This window comes from Pteropus medius, unplaced genomic scaffold (genome assembly GCF_902729225.1).
Source record: "Pteropus medius unplaced genomic scaffold, Ma_sr-lr_union100, whole genome shotgun sequence".
In the NCBI taxonomy this organism is placed as follows: Eukaryota; Metazoa; Chordata; class Mammalia; order Chiroptera; family Pteropodidae; genus Pteropus; species Pteropus medius.
The window spans coordinates 4481053-4495301 of NW_024352786.1; the positions used below are offsets into that span (position 1 = coordinate 4481053).

The following is a 14249-nucleotide window of genomic DNA, read 5'->3' on the forward strand; positions in this document are numbered from 1 at the left end:
CTAGACTGTATTTACACTAAATAAACTCTGAACCTTATAGCACTTATAAAATCCTTACCATAGCTGTTGTGTAAAGTGGCCGATTTGTAAATCCTTTTTTGAAGTAAGGTCGTATTGACTGTGTTCTTAGTGGACCACCCAGTATAATCAAATAACACCTCTGAAATAACATCATTTTTTAAGTTTTATAAGTAATCTTGTAGTAAATGTCAAATCAGAACACTGATTTTTACCTTTTCCATAACACAATGGATATTTTTATGGTAAAAAAAAAAAATAGAGCTACATCACAGAAGTTTGAGAAATTTTTTTGCAGAATTTTATCTGGATCTCAAAATTGCATGTCACTCCCCTTACAAAAAAAAAGAATATCCACAAAAATCAAGTAAATTTCAGGGGCATCTTTAGAATGATAGTTTGGCGGATCTGTCGAGGTGATGGGAACTAAGCTGGGTTCTTTACATCCCAATGTTTTACTGCCAGTGATAAAGGAATAGAGAGAGAGAGCTAGAATATGGAAGGGTAGTTCAGAAGGCTGGAGCTGGAAGGGGAGGAGTGTGCCTCAGAGATGTGTTGGTAACGTGAAGAGTTGAGTAAATTAAGTTCAGAAAAGTTAGAAGTTCCCTTAGCTGTTTTAGTCTTTGAGAATTGCATGTGATATCTACCCCAAACTTCCTAAAGGGCGTAGAGTGACAGTCACAGGTTGCCTCTGTCATTATACATGTAGACTGACGTCTCTAGTTGGGGATGGAAAGATAACAGGAACTAGTGTTTGTCTACCTGCAAGCCACTGGGCCAGACCTTTTGCACAGTTGGGATATTGCATTCCATTATAAAGGGAGACAGCAATAACTTCAGATTCCAGTAAACAAAAGAACTACATGAAGCTGCTGTGCTCCCACTGTTTTTAAGAGAAGATGGTCAGAAAGAAGAATCATAGCTGGTGGAATATAGTCTTCTGCCAGTTTTACCACAGTCAGAAGTATTTGCACAGCTGGAGGCCACAGGTGTGGAATTTGAAGAGCAATCAGGCTTTGATAATCAAAGGGTGAGGAGAGAACCCTTCTTTAGGCCCAACACATGTACCTTTCCCAAATAAAACATGTAGTGTCTTTTCAGGAATGGAGATAGTTTCCTCCTCCTTTGCTGCCTTAATTGGCGAGACACTCTCAGAGCTAATGTTGAAGTGCTTTGGGGTGTGCACAGTCCCCCCACCCATCCCAGGACAAGGCTGCACTGGCATAATGCCCTGAGCAGAGTGGAGTGTGCCTTCCCTGAAGGCAGAGGGCCAGGGCAATGGGCAGAGAGGCATAGGAGCACACACGTACCCCGCCACATGTGCTAAAAGAATTCCAAGGAGAAAACTCCTCTATCTCTTAGAGGTATTCCCCAGAAAGAACCTCGAGGAGCTGTTCTTTGTCTCTCTGCCATGTCATTGAATCGTCTTTAGTATATACCAGCTTGGTGATTCTGAATTTGAATGAGTATAAAGGCCTTTCAAAGTTCTAGTGGCATTACAAAATTTAAACATCAAAACAATTTCCTAGCATTTCGCTTTTTGCACAGTAGCCTTCCCAGCAAATATAGGATGCTATTTTATTTTCTATACCTTCATTTTGTTTCTGAAAGATTGAAAGTGGTCAGATAGAGTATTTGATATTATTCTTGTTAAAGATTGAAAGTGGTCAGATAGAGTATTTGATATTATTCTTGTTATCCCTCAAGAATCTGAGGATGTTGCAACATGGCATGAGTTAATTCTTGAAATGGTAATGTTATAAAAACGTGTAAGATGATCCTGCATGAATCACAGTTTATCTTAATTTAGATTTGGTGAAAGTTTGAGAGACAGCATAGTGGAGGGCAACATGGACTCTGGAGCATGACTGCCTAGATTTAAATTAGTTGCACCTCTTATTAGCTGTGTGACCCTGAGCAAGTCATTCAATCTCTGTATGCTTCATTTTCCTCATCTCTAAAACAGATCTAAAATAGTACAATACCTCATAGGTATAACCATAGGAAATTGAAATAAGTTTTTATTTGTAAAGCACTTAAAATTATTCCTGGCACAGAGTAAACACTACATATGTTCGGTGAAGTTAAAGAAACATAAAGGAATACTGCTGTTGAAACAGTGTCGTGGGGTGAGACATACCTGTGCTAGCGGAGTCTTTGTTCTCTAGGCATGCTATACATATTTTATATTTATACTGCTGAAATAAAAAAATCGGCTCTAAATTCTCCTTGTGTTGCAATAAAATAAAATGCCTTTAAATTACAAAGGGCCAGATGGATCTTTACCATTAATATTGTAGATGGCAAAGTTGTAAAAATGAGTTCAAAGATGGACATGTCCTTGTGTGTGTTTAATTTTTCCACAATCTCAGATGGTCCAAATGTCTTGTCAGTTCAGAGAGGCCCCTGTCTTTGTTTTGCTATTAACAGGTAGAGGAATGTGGGATGAGAGGTCAGCTTAAAGTGGGAAGAACTGCACCCAAAGGGGCTTGCTAGGGACAAATGGAAAACTCCTGATTCGTTTTTTCAAGAAAGCCTTTGTGAAATTAAAACCTTTGTCACTGTATTTATTCAAGGAAAATGCCTTGGTATTCTTTAACAGTTACATCTGGTAATGGATTACCTATAAAAATTCCAGCGAGTTTCTGGGAAATTTAATGTGAAAAATGTTTTTGCCTCTCTGACCCTTAGATAATCTCCGCGTTCTTTCACATGAGGAGACTTCTCCTTTCCTTATGAAATGTGCCCTGGTTCTCACTTTTTTTCTGAATGATTCACTTTGGAATTTTCCTTCAAATCAGTTCAGCAAAATAAAAGGAAGCTATTTCCACCTAGATCCACAAGCTCCCACTTTATCCCTTAGAAGACGTGCGTGTAAGCTGGAGAGGCTGTACCCTTACGCTGGATATTTATCAGATCTCGTACCCTACTGCAGTGTCACTGGGCTGCGTGTTTATTCCATTTGGTTGCACGTATGTGAGATATTTGACTCAATGTTCTTGAGGTCAAATATATGTGTTTCCACAAAACATGCTATATTTTATTTTCACTTGCTACCAGCTTTTCCTGGACTTGTTTGGAAAGGCCACCACCACTACAGGCACTAGCATTGCTCAGGCTCAGCTCCTGGCCCACCATGTCTAGCCACAAAGCCACATTCAACCAGACTTCCTGTCCTCTCTGGGAATGAGGAAGGAAGGATCAGAGATGCTACCCAAACAGGCAGGCATAGGAGCTGTCCTTGTGCTTCCTGCCCGTGCCATCCAACACTCCGTCCCAACATTCCTGCCAGCTAAGAAAGCACAGCCTTCCAGAAATAGGCAGGTTGTGTTTTCATAGTTCTTTTAAAGGTCATACCCTTGCTTTTTGTCTTGTTATTCTTTATATTGTATTCTTGATTCATAAACAGATCATTATATATTGAGAATTCAAAATTTGAGGTCATACCCTTGCTTCTTTCTGTCTTTTGATTCTTTATATTGTATTCTTTACTCATAAACAGATCTCTACATATTGAAAATTCAGAATTTGATTTTCTCATTGTCTTGAGCTTTATCAGCTATTAATGAGGCTCTGTTATGAAGGGAAATTTTCTTAATATGTTCATAACACACTGATGGTTACATATTTACAGTACACAGCAGCTTAACCACTCATATTGTAGTAAAATATGTTTCTTGCTCTGTAATTATTCTATTTCTTAACTTTTCCATCATATTAATGGCTCACTTCATTTTAATTATTTTAACAATTTCTCTACTCCTACCAAGTGGACATCTCTGTAATAAAGATTTCTTGGGGTTTGTATATTTATTTGAAAAAGCAGTGTATGACTTGGAACCAATTCTTAACTAAAATAAAAAGCATTAGACTACTGGGGGCACCTGAGTCCAGCCCTAACTTTTATACTTGATTAGCTATTTAACATTTCTCAGCTGCAGTTTTCTTATTTTACAAGCAGATTTCTAAGATTCCATAATGTGGAAAAGAGTATAGAGGATGTAGATATGGTATTTCTATATAGTTGTCTTTCTGTTTATTAGGCGATTTGGCAGCATATGTGGTTATGACAATAGTGTTTCTGTTGAAAGCGCTTTATAGAGGTGTGAAGAAAAATGCAAAATAACAACTAGTTCCAGATTTCAATAAAGCTATTCAGTTTTTGAGTTCTTTGGCTGTCAGTGAGTGATTTTTGGTTTCTGAAGGAAATTATGTGAATTGAGGTGGTTTTGCATCATTTTTACTTAACACCAGGCAAAATACAGATGTTTTATGTTTCTCTGGAGATTTGGAAAGATGTAAAACCTAGAGTTTCACCTTGTTTTATTAGCTCGAAACCTCATTTCCTCCTACCTCTCCCTGAAGTTAGTAAAGGCTACAAATGTACAATTGCCATATAAAGTGAAATTTTTGGATTCTTATCAACATTAGATAAACATAGCTTACTAGTGCAAACTAGTGACTAAAAAGTAGTAATTCATTTTGGAGTCATCAAGTAATTTTAGTTGGATGATCTTTATTATTGGTTATTGATTGTGGACCACTGGTAAGAATGATGAGTGAATTGTTGAATTTTTTCTGTATTTCAAATGAAAGGTTAATAGTTTAAGCAGGGAATTTTGTTTTAGTAAATAAAATATTTAATTTTCATGTTTCATTCCTTACATTTATCTGGGTTCAGAAACTCAGCCTTGTAAATGGAACATGATTATTAATTTTTGCTCATTATGCTGGCCATTGACTTCTGACTACTAGTCACAAAATTATGTAGATTACATCTTTCTTTAGTTATTTAGATTTTGAACAATTTTTAAAAAAATAACCAAGAGTAAATAAGAAACGTTGGCATTGGGTTTGAAGGCCATACATAGCGTTTCCCCTCAAAAAGGTTATTTCTAGTGAATGTCTTTTCATTTATAGTCAACAACTATGGCAACCTTCATTGAACATGAATTTAATGATGGTTAATTATACACACTCTAGGTGTAACTGGGAACCTCAGAGTGAATTGTGTAGCCCAGAGCCACCTGGAAGACTGGTAGCAGCTTCCAGGGCTGGCTTAATGGAGCATGCTTCACTGCTTAATGTTTATTAGCTTCCTTCTCCAATTTTGGGGCGAGAATGCAGAATCTGCTCTTTTTTTGAGGTAGGAATAAAAGCAAGGTGGCAGACCATCCTAACTATTTTCAGCACTAAATCTGAATCTCCAAGTCCTTAGGAAGTTTTTTTTTCCAGTTTAATTTCAGTAATTCTTTTTCCCCCTAGATTTATTGAAATATAATTGACATATAGCACTGTATAAGTTTAAGGTAGACAGCATGGTTTGACTTTCATATGTTGTGACATTATTACCACAATAAGTTTAGTTGTCATTCATTATATAGTAGATAAAAAAGAAAAAATATATATTTTTTTCCCTGTGATGAGAGCTCTTAGCATCTACTGCCTTAACAGCTTTTATGTATACCATACAGCAGTAGTAACTTGCAGTCATGTTGTACATCACGCCCCTAGACTTATGTATCTTATAACTGGAAGTTTGTACCTTTTGAACCCCTTCCTTCAATTCCTCCTCCCCCATCCCCACCTCTGGTAGGAAATGAAGTTTTTGATTAAGTTTATTCAACCACTACTTTCCATGAAAAGATTATTTAAGAACACCTTGTAACTTCAAGTGGTCTTGGAATGCAGATCCAAATGAAAATCAGTGTTGAAGATGTTTGACCTTTTCAAACAGGTAGTTTTTGAGTATGTATAGTCTTGAAAGTTAAGTTTCACAGAAATTCATTCTTTCGTTCTTTCCCCCCATTAGGACTGACCTTTATATAATGCTATTAAGATCTAATAACCTAAGATCCTCTCATAAAGTTAATCTGAGCAGATCTTAACCTTTATGGATTAGAAATTTTCGTACTTCTCAAGCTGGGAAGTCAGGCCAAGGAAAGGGGAAGCTCTCTAGTCACTATAAATTCAGCTTCTAGATCTGCCCTCAGACACCCAGTACTGGGAGACGCTGCTGGCAAGTGCACGCACACGTATGCACACGGTGCCTGAGATATGCTTCAGGCCCCAGAAACAATGTGTTTGCTGCTTGAGAACTTTGTGATAAACTTTGAAAAATATAAGCATGCTTCCCCCGCCCCGCTTACCCCCTTTTTCTATTATAGCAACTGTAATGGACAGCATTTCGGTATGGTGCTTTTTATCTGCACCATACCGATGTTATATGCACTTTGAATCAGTTAAATCAACTGTATGCTTTGAAAGTGATAATCCAGTGATGGTGAATGATTCTATGCAGCATCCTTCAGTAAGTAATGGAAGAGATTGATCACAGGCCAGGGCCTTCTTCATGTTGGAGATGAAGCAGAAGGAGGGAAGGGTTCTCATTACTCTCCACTGCTCACCCACCACCACACTCAGATACTTTTGCCCCTTTCTCACCAATTTCGTGCAGGTTTCAAAAAATTTTTTTTTAATATTTATTTTGTAAGAGAAAACGTATTCATTTCCTCAAATAGTCCTCTGCAGAGTAATGAGTACTGTCAGTTTTTTGTGTATGTTTCAGAAATATTTTACATACTTACAGGCAAATTCCTATATATCTCCTCCCCCATCACTTTTATACAAATTAAAGCATACGGTATATACACCATTCTCTGCCTTGCTTCTTTTTCTTAACTGTACATCTTGAAAGGCTTTCTTTATCACCAGTGTACAATGAACCTGTTCACTTTTTAATGGATTCATAGTATTCCATTGTATAGCTAGACCATAATTTATTAACTGGTTTCTTATCAATGGACATTTATGTTGATGCCAATCTTTTACTAATACAATTCTAAAATAAGCAACTTTGAACATTGGAAAATATTGTTTTGCATGAGTTCTAATTTTTCTGTTAGACCATTTTTTTTTCTATGTGGTCAAACAGCATATACACTTGTAATTTTGACCAACTGTTTTCTTACTTGGTAGTAAATAGGTAATGGGAAAGACTGGATTGCAAAGCTGCCTTAAGGCTCTGGCAATTTTATTCCCAGAATTGGATCTGTTGCTTGATTCTAGGATGCTCTGGTCCCTATTCTTTCCCCAAAACCCCTCTGATAAGTTATTGAAGAATTCTTTGTCCCCATTTTTCATCTGTTTCTTCTTGGACCAGAAGCAATGGGCTGATATTGGGAGGATGGAGTGAGGTTTGTCCGTTTGCCAGGATTTCTACCTGACTTCCTGCCTATCAGTTGTCTACTTTTTATGGATGTGAAGTCTTTTTTACTTTTAAGAAAGACTTACACATTTTTTTTTTAGGAATTGCTTGATTCATTTGCCTTTTATTATCTTTATAGGTCAGCCATAATTTTTATAGCTATGTGTATAGTCTTTATTAGTATTTTTTTACTAGACCTATGATCTGTTGAGGAGGATTATGTAGAATTTTGGTATCTGAATAAAGTATTTTTGGACACTTGTTACCATATAAAGATTTTCAGGAAATATTAAAATAATGTACTAAAATATTTTTAGAAAGTGACTTTAAAACTGTAGGGCATACATTTTCCATTACTTATTATGATCTTTATCTCAATTCTATACTTGTCTTATTTTAAAAAGTAAGAGATTCCAGAATAAGTAAAAAAATTAAAGACTCAGGTTGAGAGAGAGAAGGCAGTGAAGGTAAGTCTAACTTCCCTGTTTTCCTGACACCTAGTTCTAACCCCAAGGAACTGTTTCCTGTTGGTCTTTACAGAGATTTCTAAGCATTTCCAAAATTTTCTTTGTTCATAAAATATAACACCAAGTAAGAACTGTTCACTGTCTTCTTTTTTCATATAACATTATGTTTTGGAGACCAAACCTTATCAGTTCATATAAATCTGACTCATTCTTTGAAACGGCTGTCATTATATGGATGTGCACCATAATTAATTTAGAAATCCTCTATGCACATTTACATGGTTTTCAATATTTTTTATGAAATGTACTGCAGTGAATTCTCTAGATTCATCGTCACCATTGTGTACGTTTAGATGTAGGAGAGTTATAGAGATATCCTGTTTTTATGTTAAGTATAGTAATTGAAGAGCCTTTATTTTATTTTTATCAATTTTCTTATATAAAATCTGTAAGTTAAGATTAAACCATGGATAATATTACAGAGTATAAACCTTCTGGTCAGTCACTTTTCTGTATTTGATTTTTTAGAATATACCTTAAAAGACAAATAGAATTCGTTTTTTTGTTTCTGTTTGTCCTTCCTTGTGTGGGGAGGGATGTGAGGTGTCTTCCAGGAATGCATGCAATAATATGGGCAAATAGAATTAACAAGGGCTAGATGGAAGGGAAAAGGGGATAGGATAAAAGGTAAGATGTTGGGAAGAGAGTTATTAAAATGTATATATATAAGCCATAGGATCCTAAATATGTTTTGTAATTTGGCTCTTAGCTTCTGGTAGCCAAAGGTAAAAGGGTAGCGTTATTGCTCATATAATTCATATTGTTTCTAGTGAAAGAACAAACTAGTTATTTGGAAAAGCTCTGGCTCCTTTCACATATAGTTTTGAAAGAAGCCTTTTATGTTGTCCTTCGCAGAGTGAGAGTGAATGATGGAGTGGAAGGGGCCACAGCAACATTTCTACCATGAAGCCAGTGTTGGTTTTGTAAAGCTGTTTCTAAAAGATCCTCCAGCCTTAGATGAAGCCCTTGTTTTAGAAGTAGTTCATGGAAAGCTATTCTATATACAGTTTAAGAAGCATTATCTACATACCTTAGCTCTATGATGCTTCAGCTTGATCCAGCCTGGAGTATCTATCCATGATAAGTGAACTGTTCAGAGCTTTATGGACAATTCGGGTCAGACAATTCTACGTTCAAGTTAGGATCTCTAACAACAGCCTGGACTTTGCTGTATTGTTAATTAAAGGCCAGTTCATATATTTTTGCTATTTTTAGTACATATATTTTAAAGATCAGTTATCATCAATCAGTTGATGGAGTCAGTATTGTAGCAAACGGAGTACAGATAGGTGTCTCCTAGGATCTAGTCTAAGGAGGTTCTGTAAAGAAATCAGTGGGAGACTTTTTAATATAAATCTCGTATGAGTTATTTTTGTATTCATTGGATATTGGTGTATATGCTCATCACTATTTCTCTGTGTTCTTATTTATATGCAAATTGTGGCTCGGGGTACGAGGTGAGGCACAAACATTGCTTCCAGGCATCATTTATCCTACTTATGCTGTCACATGGAATAAAGGCCGCTGAACCCAGGAACAGTAAAATGTTGGCCAGTGCTTATTTCCCCAAAACTCCTGATTGTCACAGGTGTGAAAGGGGCCAACCTTGTTATCCTGGTTCACCTGGATTTCCATGGAGGGCTCTCTAAATAAGCCACCGAGGCCTGAATAGACTCAAAGCAGAGCCTGTGGTAAGTACTCTTTACATCCCCATCCAGACCCAAACTTAACGCCTTTTTACTGGTTTGTGAGGAAAGGTTGATTTTCATGACTCCTGAAACCCCAGGGACACTAGAACCTGAACCCTGTTCATGACTGGAAATCAATCTCAATCTCTCTCTCTCTCTCTCTCTCTCTCTCTCTCTCTCTCTCTCTCTCTCTCCTCTCACCATCTGTCTCTCTCCCTTCCCTCCCTCCTCCTCTCCTCTCCCTCTCTCCTCTCCACTCCTCCTCTTCCCTCTCCCTCTCTCCCCTCCCTCCTCCTTCCCTCTCTGAAAAGATCAGTGTAATACTGGGCACCAGCCTTGACCAGGTGGAAACGAGAAGGCTTTGAGTACCTTTCCTTGGAGATCAGCACCGGCCATGAATCTAACATGTCTAAGAATTGTCATCCTACATCAACCTGAGGGAGTCTGAGGAGTTGACCCTGGCAGGCCAAGGTCTTTCACTTCTTCATGGGAACAAATATATAAATGATCAGTTTTCAAAGACAATAAAATGTAGCCAAGATCATATGGCCTGAAAAAATTTCACATGCATAAAATTTCACAGCTACATGCATAGAACAGCACTGGCAGCATAGGCCTAATGTGATTGGCAGTGCGTCCCTGGGACTCTACCAGGAAAAATTAGTGGCACAATGTACATCTAGTTACTGAAAAATCGATGTGTTACGAAGTGCAGAGTTAAGTAATATCAAATATCAAGAAAATTTCCGTTTTAATGTACCAAAGCTTTTTATAGTTTTCCAATTTAATCACTTAATTACTACTAGAGTGTACTTCAAGAGAATTATAGCCAAAATAGAATTCCTAATAAAATTTGTGATAAAGCCAGCCTAAAGGAGTACACGAAACTCCAGAAATGATAAAGTATTATGTGTGGTAAAATGGTGACAGATATTTGTATGTTCATTTCATATTCTTAGATTCTCTCAAGAATTTTAGTTTTAACTTAATCTGGTGAAACACTGTTAAGTCAACTTTTTAATTCTCATGGAAGGAAAAAGTTATGAATAATCGACATGGTTTCTTAGCTTTAGAATATAGCAGTTGATTTTGGAGAAGTGTTCCCTCCTCCTGCCCCCGCCCCCAGTTATATTTAATTAAAAGCTCTTGTTTCCTGCTGTACATTAAGAGCTGGAGATGGCCTTGGTAGGAACTAGATGTCAGGGGAGGGCCAGCTTGAGACTAAGGATTTGCCATAGATGATTTCCGTATGGATAATCTAGAGTCAACTAAATTTTCAAACTGAACACTTCATTTGGTCTGTAGATTAAAAGTATAAATTCTATAGAACTGACATTGTTTTCCTGTTGTAACATCATCAAATCACAAAGGTTAGGGTTGCCTTTTGTTGATATTATTGACTTATTCTGAAATTTTAGGAAATGTTATCACAGTTTAAATTTATGCTAATGTATACGAAGGAAGAAGGAATTGGGAATTTCTGGATTTAGGATTACTTTGCCAAAAACACTGTCGTTTTTTCAAAAATCTTTAGCCTTTTTTCATAAATCAGAGTTCTCAAACTCAGTTTCTATGAAAGATCCCTAAATAGTCAAAGGCGTGTATTGCTAAATATACTGAAACTAACTTCATGGATAGACTATCCAGATAGAAGATTCATGCCACTCAAAATATTTTTCTAAAGCCTGGTACCTCCTATTTAATTTCATTGTTAAGATTTTGTAAGTACTTGGTCATTATCTGCCAAATGTTTGCATGCCAAAAAACAGCAACTGATAGAGAACCACAGATTGCAGCTCATGCTTAGTTTTATTTTTAAAATATACATAGGTGTTCAGAATTGATTTTATATACATGTACTATGGTAATAGATTCTACTGGATAAATTGTCCCAACTTCATATGTTTACGTATGTATTTCATAGTATTTCACATAGATAGTTGTGATTTCAAGGTCCTTTGTCCCTTGGATTGAATTTTAAAATTATTGATGAATTTAAAGATTCATTGTATCTTGGCGTCTATGTATGGCCAGGAATTAAGACATTCCCATGTATAGTTTCATTTTCTAAATAAGGCAGAATTGTTTTCTGAGACAGTTAAATAGAAGGAAGAAAACAAAATTATTAAGAAATAATTTGTAATTTTGCTAAATGTTCTGTTGTCTGATCTTGTGTTGAAGTCTGATGGTTTCTATAGCTTTAATACTTATAAAGTAGTGGACTGAAAGTTGGGACCATCCACATTCCTACTCAAAATGCTATTCGCGGAATCTGTTGTCTTGTCTGTTGGTGTTATAAATGTATGTTGAACAGTTGTCTATAAATAACATTTGCCGTGCTAACATCCACTTTTTTTTGACAATGAGAAATATAGCATGAAATTTAAGGTTGGGGTATGAAGAACTTTTTAGAGTTACTACTTGTTCTAGCTTAAAGTTAGTGTTGAAATGTAGAAGTACAGTGTCAGGGAGGACCTTTTACTTCCATGCGTGTACCTGGCATTTGTCATCTGGTAGGAAGTACATGTGTCATGCTGTGCTCTATGCTTAAGAGGTTATGCGACCCCCATCTGGATCATGTGGTAACTGCATCTGTCATCTTAGCCTGAAACATATATCCTTTTGAAAGGTTATGATTGGCCTAACATTTTGGCATTGTATAATACTTTACAGTAAATTATATACCAGATGATAGGTATACCTTTGGATAATAATTGGGCTCATTACCTTAGGGTTTCTTAACTTTCATTTTATTTAACACTGTCCAAGGCCGAGGATTGACTCTTGTGTTTAGTAAGCAAGGAAGAGCAATCCTTGAATAGTTTAGTTACTCTGGTTCATATTAGTCATAATTTCATAAAATTATCAGAGTGCTTATTGCTTTTAACTATTCCTAATATCACTGAGACCCTCAGCAAAGTGTATATAGTATCACTGAGAAGCTTCAGGTGAACCTGAGCAGTGGTTCTTGGGCAGGTCGCAGGAGAGAGTTCTAGAGTTGCAAACTGAGTGGATTCACTGGCAATGTTGCATGATTTACTACTATGGCTGTTTTACAATGACTATAGAGAAATATTATTAGGAGAAAATGGGACAGGTTCTTCTATATTATGTGCTCCTAATGAATCCTATTTTAGTGCTTCTCACAGTGGGGTTTATACCACAAAAAATATATGCGTAGGGCATTTATTTTTGGCAACTTACACAAAAATTGTGGTAATGGTTGCCTATGAAAATTTCCTTATGTGTGAATAGAGAATGGACCCCAGAAACTTCCTGGAAATAATCTATTCTAGGTTTAACATTGCTTTGATTTAAAATGCAGTTTTGTATAGTTTTAAAGTGCAAATTTTAACATATGGAACATTGACCAAAATTTAAAGCTAAAAGTCTTATTAAAAAGTCTTATTAATGGGTATGCATATTGATATGATAAAATTTACTAAATCTATGTGTGTCAAGGATGATTTATGTTCAGTAGAAGAAATGTGACCCAACCTTAAGATATTATAAGATGAAAATAAACTATACAGAACTGTTTGCTTGATACTAATAACTAGTTAGGAAATAATGATGTTTGCTATTCTTTTTGAGTTGTTTTACTGTTGTTTAAAAATCATTTAATGTATTTTTCTTAATAAGTTAGATTCTTTAAAATTGGCAATTAAAGAGTATTAAAGAAACGGTATCTTTTTATATTTTTCCCTTCTCATACATAACCATCGTCATAAACAGTTTTCCTTAACATGAGATCTAGAATCTAATTTTTAGTTTATGTTTTGATTTATTATCAGCTTTTTGCTTAGGTTGTACCTGATATATTTAATTATCCTATCTTAAGAAATGTATCAACATCAAGATATGGTGAATTCTTTTCAAGTTAAAAACAAAAACAATTAAAAAGCACTAATTTTTATAAACCTAAACAACATAAAAAATAATCTCTAACAAATAAATGAATGTGTACCTTTAAATATACAGAACAATAATTCTGATCGATAGTTAAATTTTTACTTTATTTGAATCAATTGGACTTAGACTTTTTTTCTAAATTTTTTTTCTAAATTCAAAAGAAGGCTTCATTCACCTAATTTTAAATTATACAAGTGAACACATAAATCTAAAGTTAAAGTGAATATTTTATGTTTGAAAGAGGGAAGACATTAATCTAAAACAGAGTGGTGAAATCATCTCTTCCCTTACCTCTGGGATCTCCAGGCTGATCGAACCCTCACTATTATTAATAGTGTTTCAAGTTTCTTCCCTTTACTTTCATTAAACTGGGTTATTTATGTATCTTTAAATGAAATGGCTGAGCTTTCATGGTAATTCTTGTTGCTATTGACAACCGAAGCAGCCATGCAAGAAGAAATTGCTCTGGAAGGAAAGAAAAAAAATAACCTTAATATTTCCTCCTCAAAGTTGGAGAGAAAAGGGAACACACATTATGTAAGAAACAGGTAAGTAAAGAGATATCAATTTAGAAACCATCAGCTCTTGTTAATAATTGATTAAAAGTTTTAATTTTTTTCAGATGTCCAATACTCATTTAAATAAAAGGATACTGTCTCTTCAAACCAAAAGTTAATTTTCTGAAAATGAAAAATTGGATTAGAAAATACACTGTCACAAAAAGTCTGAAATATTTTAATTTAGAATTTGGACTGAAAGAATAGCATAACTTCCAATTATTGGTTAATATTTTCATTACAAAATGTTTTTTAATGACAAAATGGTGACTAAAATATTACTATTTTAAACATGTCCTAGATTTTTTTTTTGTTTCAGAAAAGCACTGAAAGTTGAATA

At 35.4% G+C, this 14249-nt stretch overlaps 1 protein-coding gene across 1 annotated transcript in view; it reads left to right on the forward strand.

Annotated features, from left to right (window-relative positions):
- NPNT (nephronectin) overlaps positions 1–14249 on the forward strand; it is a 79081-nt gene that overhangs the window by 2920 nt on the left and 61912 nt on the right.